Source organism: Urocampus carinirostris, unplaced genomic scaffold (assembly GCF_059441175.1).
Source record: "Urocampus carinirostris isolate Australia breed hairy pipefish unplaced genomic scaffold, RoL_Ucar_1.0 HiC_scaffold_36, whole genome shotgun sequence".
NCBI lineage: Eukaryota > Metazoa > Chordata > Actinopteri > Syngnathiformes > Syngnathidae > Urocampus > Urocampus carinirostris.
In genome coordinates, this window is record NW_028283143.1 from 200,001 (window position 1) to 212,500 (window position 12,500).

At 53.5% G+C, this 12,500-nt stretch overlaps 1 non-coding gene across 1 annotated transcript in view; it reads right to left on the reverse strand.

Moving 5' to 3' along the window:
• Nucleotides 1-32, reverse strand: part of LOC148345667 (18S ribosomal RNA) — a 1,988-nt gene extending 1,956 nt beyond the window's left edge. The window contains exon 1 of the ribosomal RNA XR_015848547.1: nt 1-32. This exon is cut by the window's left edge and continues 1,956 nt beyond it. This is a non-coding gene — a ribosomal RNA (18S ribosomal RNA).
• Nucleotides 33-12,500: the final 12,468 nt, after the last annotated feature.

Here is a 12,500-nt window from a genome sequence, read left to right on the forward strand (position 1 = left end):
AAGCATATGCTACTGGCAGGATCAACCAGAGTGCGTCTGCCGCCGGGGGGGCGCTGCTGGTGGCGGTGCGGCCCTGGTCCGGGACGAGGCTGTGGCTACAGCCGGGCCCGGGGGGCCGCGCGACACTCGTATACGTTCGGACGGGCTGACGAGCGGGTGTCGTGAAACGATGTTTCGCGCGGAGCCCTAGCACGCGTGGCGTCGGGCTCCGCGACGGTCGGACGTCTGGGTGTGGCTCGAGACGGAAGCTCGACCTCGGTTCGTCTTGGTTCTGCCGCCAAAAGGTTCACGCCGAGGCATGGTTTCGCAAGAGGGCCCCGCGAGTGCCAGCCGTGGATCCCGCCTCACTCGTAACTCGTATCGGATTCGTCCGGCCTCACTTTCGTTCGCACATCGGACAGTTATACGTGTGCTTTAGTAGCTTCCGTTCCCTCTTAGTGAGGCCGTCCGTACGTACCGCCCCAGCTCTTTCTGAGGCGGGTATCCACTCGGCTCGGGGGGGCCCAACGTTTGCCTAGTATCCTCGGCGCTGGAGCTTGACCCGCAAAGCCGGAGGAGCCGCACGCCCGAACACCGGCTTGCGCCGGCCGACGTGGGCCCTCCGAGGCGGGTCTCGTGTGCCAATCGCTCAGTTGGGGAACCGGCAGGCCCGTGGGCCGACGCCGGCTCACCCGGGGGTGAAGGGTGCTTCGATGGAGGCCCCCTGTCAGCCTCCGCGGAAGTCCGGCTTCAATACTTTAAAGTTTGAAAAACTTAGACATTTTTCGAGAACCGGAGCTTAGAGGGGTACATGCAAAAGCCAGGGCCGCGGGAAGCGCCCTAAATACTTCAATACTTTAAAATTTGAAAAACTTAGAAATTTTTCGAGAACCGGCATCTTCCCTCGGTAATTGCGAGATGCGAGGCCGCCCCTAGCCTCTGCTCTGTCGGACTCAATGGTCACGGGTGGCCGCTGATTAGCCCTGGTGCTCACCTCTCAAAATTGCGAGTCCCTAATATAATTCTGGCTGTCGGCTGGAGAAGGGGGTATAAAATCGGCACTTGAGGGAACGCCGGGCCCTCAAGTTTGGGGCCCTCTAGCGGATTTTTGAGGTACTGCACTCCCATTGGAAATGCATTGCCCATAGGAATACATGGGCGCTCCGTCCACTACAATGTAATTCCCTCACAATATCTGCCCCCGCGTGGCCGCGCGATGCTACTGCTGCCCCGTTGGGAATGAATGGGCCTTTCGGAGGCCATAAATACAGCGCCGCTGCATGGATTTTGGCGGTACTGCGGCTGTCGTTGAAAATACATGGACCCGTCTGAATGAATGGGCCTTTCGGATTCCATAAACCCAGCGCCGCTGCATGGATTTTGGCGGTACTGCGGCTGTCGCTGAAAATACATGGACCCGTCTGAATGAATGGGCCTTTCGGAGGCCATAAACTCAGCGCCGCTGCATGGATTTTGGCGGTACTGCGGCTGTCGCTGAAAATACATGGACCCGTCTGAATGAATGGACAAAATATAAATCAGACACTACAGAACACAAGCATAATCCAAGATTACAAAATCATCTCAGCCTTTAAAAGAAACAAAAACCTGAAAGACTACTTAGTAAAAAGTAAATTACCAGAAATCAACATAACACAAACGCAGGGCCCCACATTCTACAAACAAGCCACCACAGTTAGGAACACCGTCACCAACACAAACTACCTAATTAAACAAACAATCACACCTACTAGGGAAAACTGAAAATACATGGACCCGTCTGAATGTATGGGCCTTTCGGAGGCCATAAACTCAGCGCCGGGCCAGTGTTTGGGGAATTGTGCCCGTCACTAGTGGCTGAATACATAATAATAATAATAATAATAATAATTCCCTTGTATTGTCATTCTGTGTAACAATGTACACAGAACGAAATGTCGATTGCACTGGGCTAGTGTTGAGGGAACGTCGGGCCCTCAAGTTCGGTGGCTTGGAGCGGATTTTTGAGGTACTGCACTCCCATTGGAAATGCATGGGCGCTCCGTCCACTACCATGTAATTCCCTCACAATATCTGCCCCTGCGTGGCCGCGGGATGCTACTGCAGCCCCGTTGGGAATGAATGGGCCTTTCGGAGGCCATAAATACAGCGCCGCTGCATGGATTTTGGCGGTACTGCGGCTGTCGTTGAAAATACATGGACCCGTCTGAATGAATGGGCCTTTCGGATTCCATAAACCCAGCGCCGCTGCATGGATTTTGGCGGTACTGCGGCTGTCGCTGAAAATACATGGACCCGTCTGAATGAATGGGCCTTTCGGAGGCCATAAACTCAGCGCCGCTGCATGGATTTTGGCGGTACTGCGGCTGTCGCTGAAAATACATGGACCCGTCTGAATGAATGGACAAAATATAAATCAGACACTACAGAACACAAGCATAATCCAAGATTACAAAATCATCTCAGCCTTTAAAAGAAACAAAAACCTGAAAGACTACTTAGTAAAAAGTAAATTACCAGAAATCAACATAACACAAACGCAGGGCCCCACATTCTACAAACAAGCCACCACAGTTAGGAACACCGTCACCAACACAAACTACCTAATTAAACAAACAATCACACCTGCTACGGAAAACTGAAAATACATGGACCCGTCTGAATGTATGGGCCTTTCGGAGGCCATAAACTCAGCCAGCGCCGGGCCAGTGTTTGGGGTATTGTGCCCGCCACTAGTGGCTGAATACATCATAATTATAATAATAATAATAATAATTCCCTTGTATTGTCATTCTGTGTAACAATGTACACAGAACGAAATGTCGATTGCACTGGGCTAGTGTTGAGGGAACGTCGGGCCCTCAAGTTCGGTGGCTTGGAGCGGATTTTTGAGGTACTGCACTCCCATTGGAAATGCATGGGCGCTCCGTCCACTACCATGTAATTCCCTCACAATATCTGCCCCCGCGTGGCCGCGGGATGCTACTGCAGCCCCGTTGGGAATGAATGGGCCTTTCGGAGGCTATAAATCCAGCGCCGCTGCATGGATTTTGGCGGTACTGCGGCTGTCGCTGAAAATACATGGACCCGTCTGAATGTATGGGCCTTTCGGAGGCCATAAACTCAGCGCCTCTGCATGGATTTTGGCGGTACTGCGGCTGTCGCTGAAAATACATGGACCCGTCTGAATGAATGGGCCTTTCGGAGGCCATAAATCCAGCGCCGCTGCATGGATTTTGGCGGTACTGCGGCTGTCGCTGAAAATACATGGACCCGTCTGAATGAATGGACAAAATATAAATCAGACACTACAGAACACAAGCATAATCCAAGATTACAAAATCATCTCAGCCTTTAAAAGAAACAAAAACCTGAAAGACTACTTAGTAAAAAGTAAATTACCAGAAATCAACATAACACAAACGCAGGGCCCCACATTCTACAAACAAGCCACCACAGTTAGGAACACCGTCACCAACACAAACTACCTAATTAAACAAACAATCACACCTGCTACGGAAAACTGAAAATACATGGACCCGTCTGAATGTATGGGCCTTTCGGAGGCCATAAACTCAGCCAGCGCCGGGCCAGTGTTTGGGGTATTGTGCCCGCCACTAGTGGCTGAATACATCATAATTATAATAATAATAATAATAATTCCCTTGTATTGTCATTCTGTGTAACAATGTACACAGAACGAAATGTCGATTGCACTGGGCTAGTGTTGAGGGAACGTCGGGCCCTCAAGTTCGGTGGCTTGGAGCGGATTTTTGAGGTACTGCACTCCCATTGGAAATGCATGGGCGCTCCGTCCACTACCATGTAATTCCCTCACAATATCTGCCCCTGCGTGGCCGCGGGATGCTACTGCAGCCCCGTTGGTAATGAATGGGCCTTTCGGAGGCCATAAATACAGCGCCGCTGCATGGATTTTGGCGGTACTGCTGCTGTCGCTGAAAATACATGGACCCGTCTGAATGAATGGGCCTTTCGGAGGCCATAAACTCAGCGCCTCTGCATGGATTTTGGCGGTACTGCGGCTGTCGCTGAAAATACATGGACCCGTCTGAATGAATGGGCCTTTCGGAGGCCATAAATCCAGCGCCGCTGCATGGATTTTGGCGGTACTGCGGCTGTCGCTGAAAATACATGGACCCGTCTGAATGAATGGACAAAATATAAATCAGACACTACAGAACACAAGCATAATCCAAGATTACAAAATCATCTCAGCCTTTAAAAGAAACAAAAACCTGAAAGACTACTTAGTAAAAAGTAAATTACCAGAAATCAACATAACACAAACGCAGGGCCCCACATTCTACAAACAAGCCACCACAGTTAGGAACACCGTCACCAACACAAACTACCTAATTAAACAAACAATCACACCTGCTACGGAAAACTGAAAATACATGGACCCGTCTGAATGTATGGGCCTTTCGGAGGCCATAAACTCAGCCAGCGCCGGGCCAGTGTTTGGGGTATTGTGCCCGCCACTAGTGGCTGAATACATAATAATAATAATAATAATAATAATTCCCTTGTATTGTCATTCTGTGTAACAATGTACACAGAACGAAATGTCGATTGCACTGGGCTAGTGTTGAGGGAACGTCGGGCCCTCAAGTTCGGTGGCTTGGAGCGGATTTTTGAGGTACTGCACTCCCATTGGAAATGCATGGGCGCTCCGTCCACTACAATGTAATTCCCTCACAATATCTGCCCCCGCGTGGCCGCGCGATGCTACTGCTGCCCCGTTGGGAATGAATGGGCCTTTCGGAGGCCATAAATACAGCGCCGCTGCATGGATTTTGGCGGTACTGCGGCTGTCGTTGAAAATACATGGACCCGTCTGAATGAATGGGCCTTTCGGATTCCATAAACCCAGCGCCGCTGCATGGATTTTGGCGGTACTGCGGCTGTCGCTGAAAATACATGGACCCGTCTGAATGAATGGGCCTTTCGGAGGCCATAAACTCAGCGCCGCTGCATGGATTTTGGCGGTACTGCGGCTGTCGCTGAAAATACATGGACCCGTCTGAATGAATGGACAAAATATAAATCAGACACTACAGAACACAAGCATAATCCAAGATTACAAAATCATCTCAGCCTTTAAAAGAAACAAAAACCTGAAAGACTACTTAGTAAAAAGTAAATTACCAGAAATCAACATAACACAAACGCAGGGCCCCACATTCTACAAACAAGCCACCACAGTTAGGAACACCGTCACCAACACAAACTACCTAATTAAACAAACAATCACACCTGCTACGGAAAACTGAAAATACATGGACCCGTCTGAATGTATGGGCCTTTCGGAGGCCATAAACTCAGCCAGCGCCGGGCCAGTGTTTGGGGTATTGTGCCCGCCACTAGTGGCTGAATACATAATAATAATAATAATAATAATAATTCCCTTGTATTGTCATTCTGTGTAACAATGTACACAGAACGAAATGTCGATTGCACTGGGCTAGTGTTGAGGGAACGTCGGGCCCTCAAGTTCGGTGGCTTGGAGCGGATTTTTGAGGTACTGCACTCCCATTGGAAATGCATGGGCGCTCCGTCCACTACAATGTAATTCCCTCACAATATCTGCCCCCGCGTGGCCGCGCGATGCTACTGCTGCCCCGTTGGGAATGAATGGGCCTTTCGGAGGCCATAAATACAGCGCCGCTGCATGGATTTTGGCGGTACTGCGGCTGTCGTTGAAAATACATGGACCCGTCTGAATGAATGGGCCTTTCGGATTCCATAAACCCAGCGCCGCTGCATGGATTTTGGCGGTACTGCGGCTGTCGCTGAAAATACATGGACCCGTCTGAATGAATGGGCCTTTCGGAGGCCATAAACTCAGCGCCGCTGCATGGATTTTGGCGGTACTGCGGCTGTCGCTGAAAATACATGGACCCGTCTGAATGAATGGACAAAATATAAATCAGACACTACAGAACACAAGCATAATCCAAGATTACAAAATCATCTCAGCCTTTAAAAGAAACAAAAACCTGAAAGACTACTTAGTAAAAAGTAAATTACCAGAAATCAACATAACACAAACGCAGGGCCCCACATTCTACAAACAAGCCACCACAGTTAGGAACACCGTCACCAACACAAACTACCTAATTAAACAAACAATCACACCTGCTACGGAAAACTGAAAATACATGGACCCGTCTGAATGTATGGGCCTTTCGGAGGCCATAAACTCAGCCAGCGCCGGGCCAGTGTTTGGGGTATTGTGCCCGCCACTAGTGGCTGAATACATAATAATAATAATAATAATAATAATTCCCTTGTATTGTCATTCTGTGTAACAATGTACACAGAACGAAATGTCGATTGCACTGGGCTAGTGTTGAGGGAACGTCGGGCCCTCAAGTTCGGTGGCTTGGAGCGGATTTTTGAGGTACTGCACTCCCATTGGAAATGCATGGGCGCTCCGTCCACTACAATGTAATTCCCTCACAATATCTGCCCCCGCGTGGCCGCGCGATGCTACTGCTGCCCCGTTGGGAATGAATGGGCCTTTCGGAGGCCATAAATACAGCGCCGCTGCATGGATTTTGGCGGTACTGCGGCTGTCGTTGAAAATACATGGACCCGTCTGAATGAATGGGCCTTTCGGATTCCATAAACCCAGCGCCGCTGCATGGATTTTGGCGGTACTGCGGCTGTCGCTGAAAATACATGGACCCGTCTGAATGAATGGACAAAATATAAATCAGACACTACAGAACACAAGCATAATCCAAGATTACAAAATCATCTCAGCCTTTAAAAGAAACAAAAACCTGAAAGACTACTTAGTAAAAAGTAAATTACCAGAAATCAACATAACACAAACGCAGGGCCCCACATTCTACAAACAAGCCACCACAGTTAGGAACACCGTCACCAACACAAACTACCTAATTAAACAAACAATCACACCTGCTACGGAAAACTGAAAATACATGGACCCGTCTGAATGTATGGGCCTTTCAGAGGCCATAAACTCAGCCAGCGCCGGGCCAGTGTTTGGGGTATTGTGCCCGCCACTAGTGGCTGAATACATAATAATAATAATAATAATAATAATTCCCTTGTATTGTCATTCTGTGTAACAATGTACACAGAACGAAATGTCGATTGCACTGGGCTAGTGTTGAGGGAACGTCGGGCCCTCAAGTTCGGTGGCTTGGAGCGGATTTTTGAGGTACTGCACTCCCATTGGAAATGCATGGGCGCTCCGTCCACTACCATGTAATTCCCTCACAATATCTGCCCCTGCGTGGCCGCGGGATGCTACTGCAGCCCCGTTGGTAATGAATGGGCCTTTCGGAGGCCATAAATACAGCGCCGCTGCATGGATTTTGGCGGTACTGCTGCTGTCGCTGAAAATACATGGACCCGTCTGAATGAATGGGCCTTTCGGAGGCCATAAACTCAGCGCCTCTGCATGGATTTTGGCGGTACTGCGGCTGTCGCTGAAAATACATGGACCCGTCTGAATGAATGGGCCTTTCGGAGGCCATAAATTCAGCGCCGCTGCATGGATTTTGGCGGTACTGCGGCTGTCGCTGAAAATACATGGACCCGTCTGAATGTATGGGCCTTTCGGAGGCCATATACTCAGCGCCGGGCCGGTGTTTGGGGAATCGTGCCCGCCACTAGTGGCTGAATCCCGGGCTAGTGTTGGGGGACTTGTGCCCGCCAATAGTGGCTGAATCCCGGGCTAGTGTTGGGGGACTTGTGCCCGCCAATAGTGGCTGAAATCCGCGCCGGTGTTTGGGGAAATGTGCGCGTATTATCGGGCCGGTGTTTGGGGAATTGCGCGCGTATTATCGGGCCGGTGTTTGGGGAATTGCGCGCGTATTATCGGGCCGGTGTTTGGGGAATTGTGCGCGTATTATCGGGCCGGTGTTTGGGGATTTGCGCGCGTATTATCGGGCCGGTGTTTGGGGAATTGTGCCCGCCACTAGTGGCTGAGAACTTGGCTAGTGTTTGGGGACTTGTGCCCGCCACTAGTGGCTGAAATCCGGGCCGGTGTTTGGGGAATTGTGCGCATATTATCGGGCCGGTGTTTGGGGATATGCGCGCGTATTATCGGACCGGTGTTTGGGGAATCGTGCCCGCCACTAGTGGCTGAATCCCGGGCTAGTGTTGGGGGACTTGTGCCCGCCAATAGTGGCTGAAATCCGCGCCGGTGTTTGGGGAATTGTGCGCGTATTATCGGGCCGGTGTTTGGGGATATGCGCGCGTATTATCGGACCGGTGTTTGGGGAATCGTGCCCGCCACTAGTGGCTGAATCCCGGGCTAGTGTTGGGGGACTTGTGCCCGCCACTAGTGGCTGAAATCCGGGCCGGTGTTTGGGGAAATGTGCGCGTATTATCGGGCCGGTGTTTGGGGAATTGCGCGCGTATTATCGGGCCGGTGTTTGGGGAATTGTGCCCGCCACTAGTGGCTGAGAACTTGGCTAGTGTTGGGGGACTTGTGCCCGCCAATAGTGGCTGAAATCCGCGCCGGTGTTTGGGGAATTGTGCGCGTATTATCGGGCCGGTGTTTGGGGATATGCGCGCGTATTATCGGACCGGTGTTTGGGGAATTGTGCCCGCCACTAGTGGCTGAGAACTTGGCTAGTGTTGGGGGACTTGTGCCCGCCAATAGTGGCTGAAATCCGCGCCGGTGTTTGGGGAATTGTGCGCGTATTATCGGGCCGGTGTTTGGGGATATGCGCGCGTATTATCGGACCGGTGTTTGGGGAATTGTGCCCGCCACTAGCGGCTGAGAACTTGGCTAGTGTTTGGGGACTTGTGCCCGCCACTAGTGGCTGAAATCCGGGCCGGTGTTTGGGGAATTGCGCGCGTATTATCGGGCCGGTGTTTGGGGATATGCGCGCGTATTATCGGACCGGTGTTTGGGGAATTGTGCCCGCCACTAGTGGCTGAATCCCGGGCTAGTGTTGGGGGACTTGTGCCCGCCAATAGTGGCTGAAATCCGCGCCGGTGTTTGGGGAATTGTGCGCGTTTTATCGGGCCGGTGTTTGGGGATATGCGCGCGTATTATCGGACCGGTGTTTGGGGAATCGTGCCCGCCACTAGTGGCTGAATCCCGGGCTAGTGTTGGGGGACTTGTGCCCGCCAATAGTGGCTGAAATCCGCGCCGGTGTTTGGGGAATTGTGCGCGTTTTATCGGGCCGGTGTTTGGGGATATGCGCGCGTATTATCGGACCGGTGTTTGGGGAATCGTGCCCGCCACTAGTGGCTGAATCCCGGGCTAGTGTTGGGGGACTTGTGCCCGCCAATAGTGGCTGAAATCCGCGCCGGTGTTTGGGGAATTGTGCGCGTATTATCGGGCCGGTGTTTGAAGATATGCGCGCGTATTATCGGACCGGTGTTTGGGGAATTGTGCCCGCCACTAGTGGCTGAGAACTGGGCTAGTGTTGGGGGACTTGTGCCCGCCACTAGTGGCTGAAATCCGGGCCGGTGTTTGGGGAATTGTGCCCGCCACTAGTGGCTGAATCCCGGGCTAGTGTAGGGGGACTAGTGGTCGTAAAACCGGGCCGGTGTTTGGGGACTTATAGGCCGACACTAGTGGCTCAAAACCGGGCTGCCGTTTGGGGACTTGTCGGGCCAACATTGGCTTGCAGCACTTGGAAAATTGCACTAAGTCCGATTGTCGGGTCACCAGGGGCTCGTGGGACTTAGAATTTGTGCCACTCCCCGGCCAGTGTTTGGGGACCGGCTGCCGCCTCCTGTGGGCCGGTCCCCGGCTGGTGTTTGGGGACCGGCTGCCGCCTCCTGTGGGCCGGTCCCCGGCCGGTGTTTGGGGACCGGCTGCCGCCTCTTGTGGGCCGGTCCCCGGCTGGTGTTTGGGGACCGGCTGCCGCCTCTTGTGGGCCGGTCCCCGGCCGGTGTTTGGGGACCGGCTGCCGCCTCTTGTGGGCCGGTCCCCGGCTGGTGTTTGGGGACCGGCTGCCGCCTCCTGTGGGCCGGTCCCCGGCTGGTGTTTGGGGAATTGTGCGCGTATTATCGGGCCGGTGTTTGGGGAATTGTGCGCGTATTATCGGGCCGGTGTTTGGGGATATGCGCGCGTATTATCGGACCGGTGTTTGGGGAATTGTGCCCGCCACTAGTGGCTGAATCCCGGGCTAGTGTTGGGGGACTTGTGCCCGCCAATAGTGGCTGAAATCCGCGCCGGTGTTTGGGGAAATGTGCGCGTATTATCGGGCCGGTGTTTGGGGAATTGCGCGCGTATTATCGGGCCGGTGTTTGGGGAATTGCGCGCGTATTATCGGGCCGGTGTTTGGGGAATTGTGCGCGTATTATCGGGCCGGTGTTTGGGGATTTGCGCGCGTATTATCGGGCCGGTGTTTGGGGAATTGTGCCCGCCACTAGTGGCTGAAATCCGGGCCGGTGTTTGGGGAATTGTGCGCGTATTATCGGGCCGGTGTTTGGGGATATGCGCGCGTATTATCGGACCGGTGTTTGGGGAATCGTGCCCGCCACTAGTGGCTGAATCCCGGGCTAGTGTTGGGGGACTTGTGCCCGCCAATAGTGGCTGAAATCCGCGCCGGTGTTTGGGGAATTGTGCGCGTATTATCGGGCCGGTGTTTGGGGATATGCGCGCGTATTATCGGACCGGTGTTTGGGGAATCGTGCCCGCCACTAGTGGCTGAATCCCGGGCTAGTGTTGGGGGACTTGTGCCCGCCAATAGTGGCTGAAATCCGCGCCGGTGTTTGGGGAATTGTGCGCGTATTATCGGGCCGGTGTTTGGGGATATGCGCGCGTATTATCGGACCGGTGTTTGGGGAATCGTGCCCGCCACTAGTGGCTGAATCCCGGGCTAGTGTTGGGGGACTTGTGCCCGCCAATAGTGGCTGAAATCCGCGCCGGTGTTTGGGGAATTGTGCGCGTATTATCGGGCCGGTGTTTGGGGATATGCGCGCGTATTATCGGACCGGTGTTTGGGGAATCGTGCCCGCCACTAGTGGCTGAATCCCGGGCTAGTGTTGGGGGACTTGTGCCCGCCAATAGTGGCTGAAATCCGGGCCGGTGTTTGGGGAATTGTGCGCGTATTATCGGGCCGGTGTTTGGGGAATTGTGCGCGTATTATCGGGCCGGTGTTTGGGGAATTGTGCCCGCCACTAGTGGCTGAAATCCGGGCCGGTGTTTGGGGAATTGTGCGCGTATTATCGGGCCGGTGTTTGGGGATATGCGCGCGTATTATCGGGCCGGTGTTTGGGGAATTGTGCGCGTTTTATCGGGCCGGTGTTTGGGGAATTGCGCGCGTATTATCGGACCGGTGTTTGGGGAATCGTGCCCGCCACTAGTGGCTGAATCCCGGGCTAGTGTTGGGGGACTTGTGCCCGCCAATAGTGGCTGAAATCCGCGCCGGTGTTTGGGGAATTGTGCGCGTATTATCGGGCCGGTGTTTGGGGATATGCGCGCGTATTATCGGACCGGTGTTTGGGGAATCGTGCCCGCCACTAGTGGCTGAATCCCGGGCTAGTGTTGGGGGACTTGTGCCCGCCAATAGTGGCTGAAATCCGCGCCGGTGTTTGGGGAATTGTGCGCGTATTATCGGGCCGGTGTTTGGGGATATGCGCGCGTATTATCGGACCGGTGTTTGGGGAATCGTGCCCGCCACTAGTGGCTGAATCCCGGGCTAGTGTTGGGGGACTTGTGCCCGCCAATAGTGGCTGAAATCCGCGCCGGTGTTTGGGGAATTGTGCGCGTATTATCGGGCCGGTGTTTGGGGATATGCGCGCGTATTATCGGACCGGTGTTTGGGGATATGCGCGCGTATTATCGGACCGGTGTTTGGGGAATTGTGCCCGCCACTAGTGGCTGAGAACTGGGCTAGTGTTGGGGGACTTGTGCCCTCCAATAGTGGCTGAAATCCGCGCCGGTGTTTGGGGAATTGTGCGCGTATTATCGGGCCGGTGTTTGGGGATATGCGCGCGTATTATCGGACCGGTGTTTGGGGAATTGTGCCCGCCACTAGTGGCTGAGAACTTGGCTAGTGTTGGGGGACTTGTGCCCGCCACTAGTGGCTGAAATCCGGGCCGGTGTTTGGGGATATGCGCGCGTATTATCGGGCCGGTGTTTGGGGATATGCGCGCGTATTATCGGACCGGTGTTTGGGGAATTGTGCGCGTATTATCGGGCCGGTGTTTGGGGATATGCGCGCGTATTATCGGACCGGTGTTTGGGGAATTGTGCCCGCCACTAGTGGCTGAGAACTGGGCTAGTGTTGGGGGACTTGTGCCCTCCAATAGTGGCTGAAATCCGCGCCGGTGTTTGGGGAATTGTGCGCGTATTATCGGGCCGGTGTTTGGGGATATGCGCGCGTATTATCGGACCGGTGTTTGGGGAATTGTGCCCGCCACTAGTGGCTGAGAACTTGGCTAGTGTTGGGGGACTTGTGCCCGCCACTAGTGGCTGAAATCCGGGCCGGTGTTTGGGGATATGCGCGCGTATTATCGGGCCGGTGTTTGGGGATATGCGCGCGTATTATCGG